This window comes from Rutidosis leptorrhynchoides, chromosome 10 (assembly GCF_046630445.1).
Source record: "Rutidosis leptorrhynchoides isolate AG116_Rl617_1_P2 chromosome 10, CSIRO_AGI_Rlap_v1, whole genome shotgun sequence".
NCBI lineage: Eukaryota > Viridiplantae > Streptophyta > Magnoliopsida > Asterales > Asteraceae > Rutidosis > Rutidosis leptorrhynchoides.
In genome coordinates, this window is record NC_092342.1 from 193,748,173 (window position 1) to 193,759,931 (window position 11,759).

Below are 11,759 nucleotides of genomic sequence, written 5' to 3' on the forward strand. Positions count from 1 at the left end.
AAACAGGATATTTTTGATTATCATTATTTGATAATCTACGTCAAGCTTTTTAAACCTTTATTGATGAAATAAAGGTTATGTTTTTTTTAAAATGAATGCAGTCTTTGAAAAACGTCTCATATAGAGGTCAAAACCTCGCAACGAAATCAATTAATATGGAACGTTTTTAATCAATAAGAACGGGACATTTCAGTTGGTATCCGAGCGTTGGTCTTAGTGAACCAGAATTTTGCATTAGTGTGTCTTATCGAGTTTGTTAGGATGCATTAGTGAGTCTGGACTTCGATCGTGTTTACTTGAAAAATGATTGCTTAACAAATTTTGTTGGAAACTATATATTTTTAATATGTGAATATTATGTGATATATTAATCTCTTAACGCGTTTGATATTATGTGATAGATGTCTACCTCTAGAACAAGTCCCGTTGACTCACCTAATAATAATGAAGAGTCAAATGTAAATTGGAATGATTCGTGGACTGATTCACAAGTTCCCGAAGAGGAACCCGAAGAAGAGTCGGAACCGGAAGAAGAATCAGAACCGGAAGAGGAGGAACCGGATGAAGAAATAGAAATGGTGGGGGAAATAATAAAACGGTTAAGTAAAAGAAAATCCTCAACCAACCGATCAAGGTTAATTATGGTCAATGGTGTTTCCGCCAAGGAAGCAAAATATTGGGAGGATTACCAATTCTCCGATGAATCGGATTCCGACGAGAATTCCGATGATGTTATAGAAATTACCCCAACTGAATTTAAAAAGGCAAAAGAAAATAATAAGGGAAAGGGCATAAAAATAGAGAAATCTAATTCCAACCCCGATGAACTTTATATGTATCGTCAAACCCCGAAGTCCTTAAGTTGTAACAATGACCCGGGAACCTCTAAACCACCAGGTTTTTCTAAACCAATGTGGAAAATTACGGCTCGTATTAGGGGAACATCATATATCCCTAGAAACCTGGCAAAACGAACCAAAACTGAAGAAGAAGAAACAAGCAAGTCGGAATAAGATAGTTGTATTCGTGTGGTGTAATATATGTAATATAGTGCGCTTATGCTTTATGATATATGTAAAAATTGCTTGTATTAATAAGTATTTTTTTTTATGAATCTAACTCTTGTCTATTTTACAGTATAAAAACACAAAATGGATAGACAACCCAATATTTTAAGAGACCTACCCGGAGACATGATTGATGAAATCTTATCTAGAGTCGGTCAGAATTCTTCGGCACAACTATTTAAGGCGAGATCAGTTTGTAAGACATTCGAAGAACGTTCCAAGAATGCCTTGGTTTATAAAAGGCTTTCGTTCGAAAGATGGGGGATATCACATTGAGAAATCCATAAGTTACGATGTGTTTACTTTGATGCATATATTGCGGGAAACCCAAATGCTATTTTACGCAATGGGTTAAGAAATTATTTTGACTCAATATATCCGAATATTGGACTTCGCGATTTAGAAAAAGCGGCTAACATGCAACATAAAGAAGCATGTTATGCTTACGGATTAGTAATGTTCGCTTCTCACCAAAGTGAGAACAAGAACATCGGGCTACAACTATTAAACAAAACGTTCCCACAAGTGACGGAGTCGGTAATTGGGGTAAGAAATGAGGTTTTTAGATTGTTACGGGACTGTTGGACATTACGTAACCCTCGTCCCTTTGACGACGTTACAACACGCTGTTTACTTTGATGCATATATTGCGGGGAACCCAAATGCTATTTTACGCAATGGGTTAAGAAATTATTTTGACTCAATATATCCGAATATTGGACTTCGCGATTTAGAAAAAGCGGCTAACATGCAACATAAAGAAGCATGTTATGCTTACGGATTAGTAATGTTCGCTTCTCACCAAAGTGAGAACAAGAACATCGGGCTACAACTATTAAACAAAACGTTCCCACAAGTGACGGAGTCGGTAATTGGGGTAAGAAATGAGGTTTTTAGATTGTTACGGGACTGTTGGACATTACGTAACCCTCGTCCCTTTGACGACGTTACAACACGCTGTCTTATCAACGGCCATAACGGTTATGTTCCACAAGACCAAGGATGGGAAGTAATCCTAGTAAAACCAGAATGCATGACTTGTTTCTGGACGTATAAATTACGTGTCTTTATTGCCTTTGCTGAACGACTTGTGTACTAGCTAGAATTATCTTCACAACCATCTTGTATCAAATTTATTGTGTGCTATATTTCATGCTATATGTAAAATAAGCGGTATTGTAAGTTTGTAAAATATTGTGTAAAAGTTTGAACGCGAAATATTATTATAATCAGTTTTTCATATGGAATTGTAGTAGTTGAATTGTATATTAGCTACTAAGTATGAACTTAACGGGTAGGTACTACCCGAATTTAAACTTATAAAACGCTAATATGAAGAAAAAGCTTTAATAAATGAGTTCATATTATGCTACGAAATACTATTAACTACTCTTAATATTCTGTATGATTAACTTGTTCCATGTAACACCCCAGCTTAACATGACCACAATATTGTCCGCTTTGCCCGCAGGCGCACGGCTTTTTCTTGGCGACCACACACGATAAGCACTTTCCCAGGAGGTCACCCATCCTGGTAGTGCTCTCGCCCAAGCACGCTTAACCATAACGTACTCGCACTTTTACTCAGCCTGTGATCCCAAAACGCGTTGTGTCATTTAAGCGTGGGTATTACCTTATAATCCCATGATCACTCATGTATGTGGGCGATGTGGGATTTGCCTAGGGTGTTACATTCACCCCCCCTCAGGGACTCATCGTCCTCGATGAGGTTTGCCCCACCACCCCCAACGGCACATGAGTGGCTCTGATACCATTCCGTAACACCCCAGCTTAACATGACCACAATATTGTCCGCTTTGCCTGCAGGCGCACGGCTTTTTCTTGGCGACCACACACGATAAGCACTTTCCCAGGAGGTCACCCATCCTGGTAGTGCTCTCGCCCAAGCACGCTTAACCATAACGTACTCGCACTTTTACTCAGCCTGTGATCCCAAAATGCGTTGTGTCATTTAAGCGTGGGTATTACCTTATAATCCCATGATCACTCATGTATGTGGGCGATGTAGGATTTGCCTAGGGTGTTACATTCCGGGGATATCCGATAAAATTGGAACGATACAGAGAAGATTAGCAAGGTCCCTGCGCAAGGATGACACGCTCAAATCGAGAAATGGTCCAAATTTTCTTCTGTAACACCCCAGCTTAACATGACCACAATATTGTCCGCTTTGCCCGCAGGCGCACGGCTTTTTCTTGGCGACCACACACGATAAGCACTTTCCCAGGAGGTCACCCATCCTGGTAGTGCTCTCGCCCAAGCACGCTTAACCATAACGTACTCGCACTTTTACTCAGCCTGTGATCCCAAAACGCGTTGTGTCATTTAAGCGTGGGTATTACCTTATAATCCCATTATCACTCATGTATGTAGGCGATGTGGGATTTGCCTAGGGTGTTACATTCACCCCCCCTCAGGAACTCATCGTCCTCGATGAGGTTTGCCCCACCACCCCCAACGGCACATGAGTGGCTCTGATACCATTCTGTAACACCCCAGCTTAACATGACCACAATATTGTCCGCTTTGCCCGCAGGCGCACAGCTTTTTCTTGGCGACCACACACGATAAGCACTTTCCCAGGAGGTCACCCATCCTGGTAGTGCTCTCGCCCAAGCACGCTTAACCATAACGTACTCGCACTTTTACTCAGCCTGTGATCCCAAAACGCGTTGTGTCATTTAAGCGTGGGTATTACCTTATAATCCCATGATCACTCATGTACGTGGGCGATGTGGGATTTGCCTAGGGTGTTACATTCCATTTGACTATTTTGAAGGAAATGGCACCGACTACTCGACACACCGTGAATATGAATGAAGAGGAATTCCGTACTTTTCTAGCTTCAAACATAGCCGCGGTACAGGCTGCGCTACATACCAACAATAACCTTGGATCTAGCAGTACAGGAAATCGTGTAGGATGCACCTACAAAGAATTCACTGCCTGCAAACCTTTGGAATTTGATGGAACCGAAGGACCAATCGGATTGAAACGGTGGACCGAGAAGGTCGAATCGGTGTTTTCCATAAGTAAGTGTACTGAAGAGGACAAAGTGAAGTACGCTACGCATTCCTTCACAGGTTCTGCGTTAACATGGTGGAATACCTATCTAGAGCAAGTGGGACAAGACGATGCGTACGCACTACCGTGGTCAGCATTCAAGCACCTGATGAACGAGAAGTACCGTCCCAGAACCGAGGTCAATAAGCTCAAGACAGAACTTAGAGGGTTACGAACCCAAGGATTTGATATTACCACGTACGAAAGACGATTCACAGAATTGTGCCTATTGTGTCCGGGAGCATTCGAAGATGAGGAAGAGAAGATCGACGCGTTTGATAAAGGATTACCGGAAAGAATCCAAGATGTAACGACCCGGAAATTTCCGACCAAATTTAAACTCTAATCTCTATATGGTTCCGACACGATAAGCAAAAACCCTAAAGTGACCCGCACTTTTTCGATCGTTCTATACTTATAAGATTAATATTTACATAAATTAAACCTTACCAACATGATAAGCAATCCTAATTGTTGAGACTTATGTTTTCGAAAAGAGATTTACACAACGTTTGACCGTCTAGTTTGACCGATGATATCACGAACTATACAATATATGATAATTATACGTTTGTGTATATATATGTATATATACATATTTAACATGATTAATGAATGTTTTAATATCTTATTTTGTATCAAAAACTATAAGTTATAAGTATATTTTGAAACTACTAACTTAAGTTTTCAAAACGATAACTATACGTAACGTTATTTGACATAAATACTTAAGACTTATAATGTTTATACATATATCGTATAAGTAATGTATTTACTCACTTTTAAGACTTAAATACATAAAATCATATAAGTGTATTCACAAAAGATAGCTATATTTGAATCCTCATTCCATTTTTCACAAAATTTCTATACGTATATCTAGAGTATTTGTACTCGTATCATACCTAGCTTCTATACGTATTTACTATTGGTATATACACATCAAATCACCACCTAACCAGCCCTTGTTACTACCCTAGGTATAAGGTAATTGCTTTTGTATTATTGTTTGACAAATACATAAGATTACAAACTAAAATTTTGTCATGTTATCCTTAAAGATCACATTTTTAGGAGTATATATGTATCATCATTTTGATTCATTTACTACTTCAATCTCCTAGCTAAAACACACACACTTATAACCCTTAAACACCTTCAACAATTCAGTAAAGTTCCAAGAAGATCTAGCTTCAAAAACCTTACATAAACACCATAAGAAAACCATACAAAAACACTTCAAGAAAACCTTCCAAGAACACCAACTTACTTCCAATCTTTCATCCACTTCTATCACCCTTTTGATTCTAGCTTCTTACTCCTCTCTTACAGCAAACTTGTCCAAGGAACTTGAGGTAGAATCTATGTTCATAACCTTATTCGATTCATATATATATAGCTATCATATTTTGTGGTACAAAAGTTTAACAACAAGAACATAGTTTGAATGTTTTCAAACTTGTTTGCAAACTAAATAGATCCTTCTAACTTAACTTTTAAAATACTTCAAGACCTGTAATATAACTTAAATATATGCTAATTTAATAAGGTAAAACTTGGTTTTTCAAAGTATAAGTATTTTTAGAAAAATGGTCATTAAATGATTTTTTTTTTTTTTGTAACAAAATGTTTAACTTCATATGTTTCACTAATGTTTCACCTATGCCGTATGATTTTGAATACAAACCAAGGTATTTTCAGTTCATAGTCTTAAAGAAGAACTCGATCCAAGAAGATGGCAATTTGAATCAACGAAAACGGATTTGTAACGAAGAAACTATGACCGAAACAAAATTGGTTATCATAGACTTGTGCAACTTCGGGACTAATTGGAAAAAAATTATATAAATCACATATTTCTAAGATAACATGATATTTTATATATATGTACTCATAATTCAATTTTATATGGTTCAGGATCACCCGTAAACAACACGAGAAGATTAATTATAAGATCCCATGTTTGTACGCAACACGTCATTTGACAACACCGGTACTTTATGTACGCAATACGTCATTTGACAACACCGGTACCGTGGGTCAAGATTAATCTCGACCAATTCATATACGTTGGGGTTTTATTTATTTCGTTGGGGGTTTGGTTTATTTCATTGCGGGTATATTAAACATCTAAAAATGAACCATTAAAATTGAATTACTAACAACGAAATGCTAACTACGGACTAAGGAATTATTCAAAGTATTAAAAGTATAACAAGTATATATATATATATATATAACGTTTGTTTAAAAAGAAAAGGTATTGATATATTATATATGGATAGGTTCGTGATATCAACCGGAAGACCGAGTCAAATTATATATATCTTCGAGACAACAGTGAGTATATAGTCCCACTTTTAAACTCTAAATATTTCGGGATGAGAATACATGTATTTTATGTTTTACGTTATGGACACAAGTAACTGAAAAATATATTCTACGTTGAGTTGTACCACTGGCATACTTCCCTGTAGCTTGGTAACTGTTATTTACAGCGGTATTGTAAACGCGAATCCTGTTGATAGATCTATCGGGCCTGACAACCCCAACCGGACTGGACGACCAGTATTCAACGGTTGCACAGTACTTCGTTTCGTGACTACACTTGGTACGGTGTAGTAAGATTTCATAATAAAGGGAATATGCGACGTGATTAAATGTTAAGTATGGTTACCAAGTGCTCAACCACTTAGAATATTTTTATTAAACTGTTTATATACGAAATCTTGTGGTCTATATTTATATCGCTGCCGGCATTAAACCTATATCTCACCAACTTTATGTTGACATTTTAAAGCATGTTATTCTCAGGTATGAATTAAGTCTTCCGCTGTGCATTAGCTCGTACTAAGGATACTACTTGAGGCCATTAAGGACCTATATCATAAGGCGTTGCATTCGAGTCATTGAAGTTCATAGAGACTATTATTAAGTAAATGGCGGTTTAGGTCATTTGAATATTATGAAATGTCAGGCGAATATGTCAATTCTGGATGTAACTATAGATTGCCTTTTAAGAATAAATACAACGTTTGTAAAATGTATCATATAGAGGGCAAGTACCTCGCGATGTTATCAACTATTGTAATTCGTTTATAATCAATATGGACATCGTTCGGATGATTAGTTTCGGATCCTTTCAGTTGGTATCAGAGCGTTGGTCTTAGCGAACCAGGCCTTGCATTAGTGTGTCTAACTAGTAGTTGTTAGGATACATTAAGTGAGTCTGGACTTTGACCGTGTCTGCCTGTCAAAAGTTTTGCTTATCAATCCTAGTCGGAAATCATCTGCTTATCATCCTTAGGGAACTGCCTGCTTATCATTCTTAAGTCTAGACACGTCTTACTGCATTTAGTGCATCGATAGTGTATAGACAAAATTCATATCTTAGCGTATCTGTTACTATAGACATTGCCTGACGTATTTCAAAGATTCTCCGTAATTCATGGGATTTTGATATTATATATACATATGTAAATTATGTATTGAAGAGTACCAAACCCAACTCCTATAATCTATTCCAAACCAAAAATTCACTTCTCCGACTATACAAGATGGATTCTTCATCCAGTTCGAATTCCTCCGACTTCGATAGCTACGCCGATATGGATTTCCATTCGAGCTCCGAGAACAGCGTCACCGGAATGGATCAACCAATTTCCCATCATCTATTTTGGATGAATTGGGGATGGGTTCGTAATATACTAAATCTCTGGAGGCAAGAAGAAGGTGATCCATTCCATCCACCAAATTGTCCTCTTAACGATGAACCTGAAGCACTTACCGGCGAACCTATTCGAAACACCATTTTCTCGCTCATTTCTAGAGTATCTCGTCATGATTACATACTATCCCATATTTCGAATCTTGTTCATTCGCTCGTTCCAACCGTCAATCATCCCGGTATAATAGAAGAAGTCAACGAGCTTCGCGCTCGGGTAGTGGCTTTAGAAAATACGTTGCGAAGGTTACAAACACCAGCAGCAGCACCAGCAGCATAATCTATACCACCATCATCAACGCCGACAGTACTCTTGTCACCCCCAAAATCTCAACATCACAATCTGTATCTCGAATATCAACATCACACGACTCAATATCTGTACTTCGAGTATGATCTTCGTTCTATATATCATTCTACATCGATTATCTTCGCTTTACGTATCGTATGACGATTATGTAATTTCTAAAGTCTTAGAGATTATGTAATCTAGAATTAACGATAAATCAAATGAGTTTAATATCTTATTGACTCATTAAATCTATGATTATCTCTGAAGAAAATATATATGCAAGTATATTTTCATAAAGATAGTAATTAAAAATTCCTTCGTACAAACTATTAATGATGAAAATATTTTAACGGGTGGGTAGTACCCGAGGAATATTTAGAATTCACATTAATAAGTTATATTGTACATTCTTGAATCTGATTCAACGGTCATTTGTTATTCTACTTACAACCATCGATATACGTATCCGTTCACCCCAGAATAACCATTTCCATTTAAATTTCATATTTGAATTTTTACCTATCCAAATCCAACAAGTGGCATAAAGAAGAAACATTGGACAATTAAAATGAAATAAAATGTTGATTATAACATATGAAACTAAACAATTCTTCAAGTTTGCCACTTGATTTCATCCTAAACCTCATTTGTACTTCGACAATTATAATCCTCATTCAAATCTTTTCATGATTCTTGAAAACACCTCGATCGAGAAGTTGAACCAGCCGCACCTCGTTTACGGAAGAAAGATTTATGCATACAGTGATGCACCTGAAAAATTTTCGAAACCGAAGTTATAGTTAAAACGTATCCGCGTCGAATTCCTTATCATTCATTATCAAAAACAATCATACGATTCCTTTTCAAGAAGCTAATTTTGTCACAGCTCCACTTCGACTTCTCAGTGAGACTACTCCTATTATAATCTCGATATTTATACTTTGTCCTTTCGCCGTTGTTACCGGAGAACCTTTTTCACAACATCATCAGCAGACGTACCAGCAACTCATTATCTCTTTGGCGAAATCCGCAATCAGTATTTTGAAAATCTCGTAGAAATTCTCCCAGTTATACCAAGAACGACTACCCCTAAGAATTACATATTTCGAATGTGAAGTTCTGAAAAACATCCTGAACTATGAAGTAGTTCTTGAAATGCTGAAGAAGCAGCAAAAACTGTAAACGACTTTAACAGTCAAAAGTTTAATGATGAAGTACATTGTGTTGGTAAAGGTTAGAAAAAGAGGAGAGTTGGAACTGGAAAACGGATTGAGCAAAGTATGAAGGAGGATGTAGATAAATCACAAGAACTGAATCTGCTTTCAAAGGATTCAAACGATTCAGTGCCTACTGAAACCATTAGTAAAAACCCTACCCCTTATCCTAAACCTTTCCCGATGATATTCTTCATCATCATCTTATCTTAGATATTATAAGATATCTTCATATCTTCCGTTATACATATTCTCCATATTTCTGGAGATATTTTCACAACTATTCTTATCTGAGAATATTTATCTCTCTGTAATATCTGCGTTACAACATAAAAGAAACTGTGTTAGTTTCTAAGTTCTAAAACCTTCAAGTTTAAAATAGGAATGTTTTGAAGCAGTGTTGGGAACTGATGCATGAATTAGTATAATATAATGAAACTTGATCAACTTCATTATATTACAGTAAGTCATGTTAAGTTTCTAATGAAATGTGATGATTCACAGTACCATCATCATGTGCCATGTTACACGGCTCTTACATTCTATCCAATTCTCAAACATAATAGGAACATGTCATCCTGACAGTTCTATCTTTTCCGGGGTATTCTGGTAATTTGACAAATCAAAATTTGTCCTATTACCATTTCTTTCTTAGAGCATTAGCTATACTCATTTCGAATCTCATATCTACAAATTCCGGACCATTACTCGCTTGACTCGAAGTCAGGAAGAGAAAACGAAAGTATGAAGCTTTGAAAAATAATGAAGTATACAAAGGCCGAAAATCACCCAGGATTTACAAACCGTGTATATCAATACGTATTGCAACGTAAAGACACGGGAGAATTAAAAATATTATAATTCCGAGGAAAGGATAGAAGTAAATAGATTCTTCTGGCGATAAATGAAAGAGAAGAATGAAAGATATGAAAGTTAGAAGTATAACAATAATTAGAACGGGATGGAGCATTTAAAAGAATACTTTAAGGTATGAGTTGAAGGAGAAAGGATAGAAGATGTGAGTTGTGGAAATAAGGAAGAGAAGGAAATGGATTTATAGCAAAATATTCGACAAAGAAATCGAAACAGATCGCCGCACTAAATCAAAGAAGATCTTGATCGCCAAAGAACCAAATCTTATTACGTAAGATTTTCCATAAATTCCGGAAATCAATCCTAATCACGTCATCGGTTACAACAATTCTATATTTACTCATTTCACTCTTTTGTGATAACTTCGCTCGTGCGTCCCACATAACCAAATCGTTTTATCTAAATCTTTCAATAATGATAAAATTTCATTATTACCTCATATTCGTCATGAAAACATTCCTATTGTTATTTATGACAACCTCTACCAAATTTCGAGGACGAAATTTCTTTAACGGATGGGTACTGTAACGACCCGGAAATTTCCGACCAAATTTAAACTCTAATCTCTATATGGTTCCGACACGATAAGCAAAAACCCTAAAGTGACCCGCACTTTTTCGATCGTTCTATACTTATAAGATTAATATTTACATAAATTAAACCTTACCAACATGATAAGCAATCCTAATTGTTGAGACTTATGTTTTCGAAAAGAGATTTACACAACGTTTGACCGTCTAGTTTGACCGATGATATCACGAACTATACAATATATGATAATTATACGTTTGTGTATATATATGTATATATACATATTTAACATGATTAATGAATGTTTTAATATCTTATTTTGTATCAAAAACTATAAGTTATAAGTATATTTTGAAACTACTAACTTAAGTTTTCAAAACGATAACTATACGTAACGTTATTTGACATAAATACTTAAGACTTATAATGTTTATACATATATCGTATAAGTAATGTATTTACTCACTTTTAAGACTTAAATACATAAAATCATATAAGTGTATTCACAAAAGATAGCTATATTTGAATCCTCATTCCATTTTTCACAAAATTTCTATACGTATATCTAGAGTATTTGTACTCGTATCATACCTAGCTTCTATACGTATTTACTATTGGTATATACACATCAAATCACCACCTAACCAGCCCTTGTTACTACCCTAGGTATAAGGTAATTGCTTTTGTATTATTGTTTGACAAATACATAAGATTACAAACTAAAATTTTGTCATGTTATCCTTAAAGATCACATTTTTAGGAGTATATATGTATCATCATTTTGATTCATTTACTACTTCAATCTCCTAGCTAAAACACACACACTTATAACCCTTAAACACCTTCAACAATTCAGTAAAGTTCCAAGAAGATCTAGCTTCAAAAACCTTACATAAACACCATAAGAAAACCATACAAAAACACTTCAAGAAAACCTTCCAAGAACACCAACTTACTTCCAATCTTTCATCCAC

General features: G+C 36.0%; 1 non-coding gene across 1 annotated transcript; it reads left to right on the forward strand.

Annotated features, from left to right (window-relative positions):
• Nucleotides 1–3,110: 3,110 nt before the first annotated feature.
• Nucleotides 3,111–3,215, forward strand: LOC139873820 (U6 spliceosomal RNA). Its single transcript, XR_011767536.1, has one exon. It is a non-coding gene; the product is annotated as a U6 spliceosomal RNA (small nuclear RNA).
• Nucleotides 3,216–11,759: the final 8,544 nt, after the last annotated feature.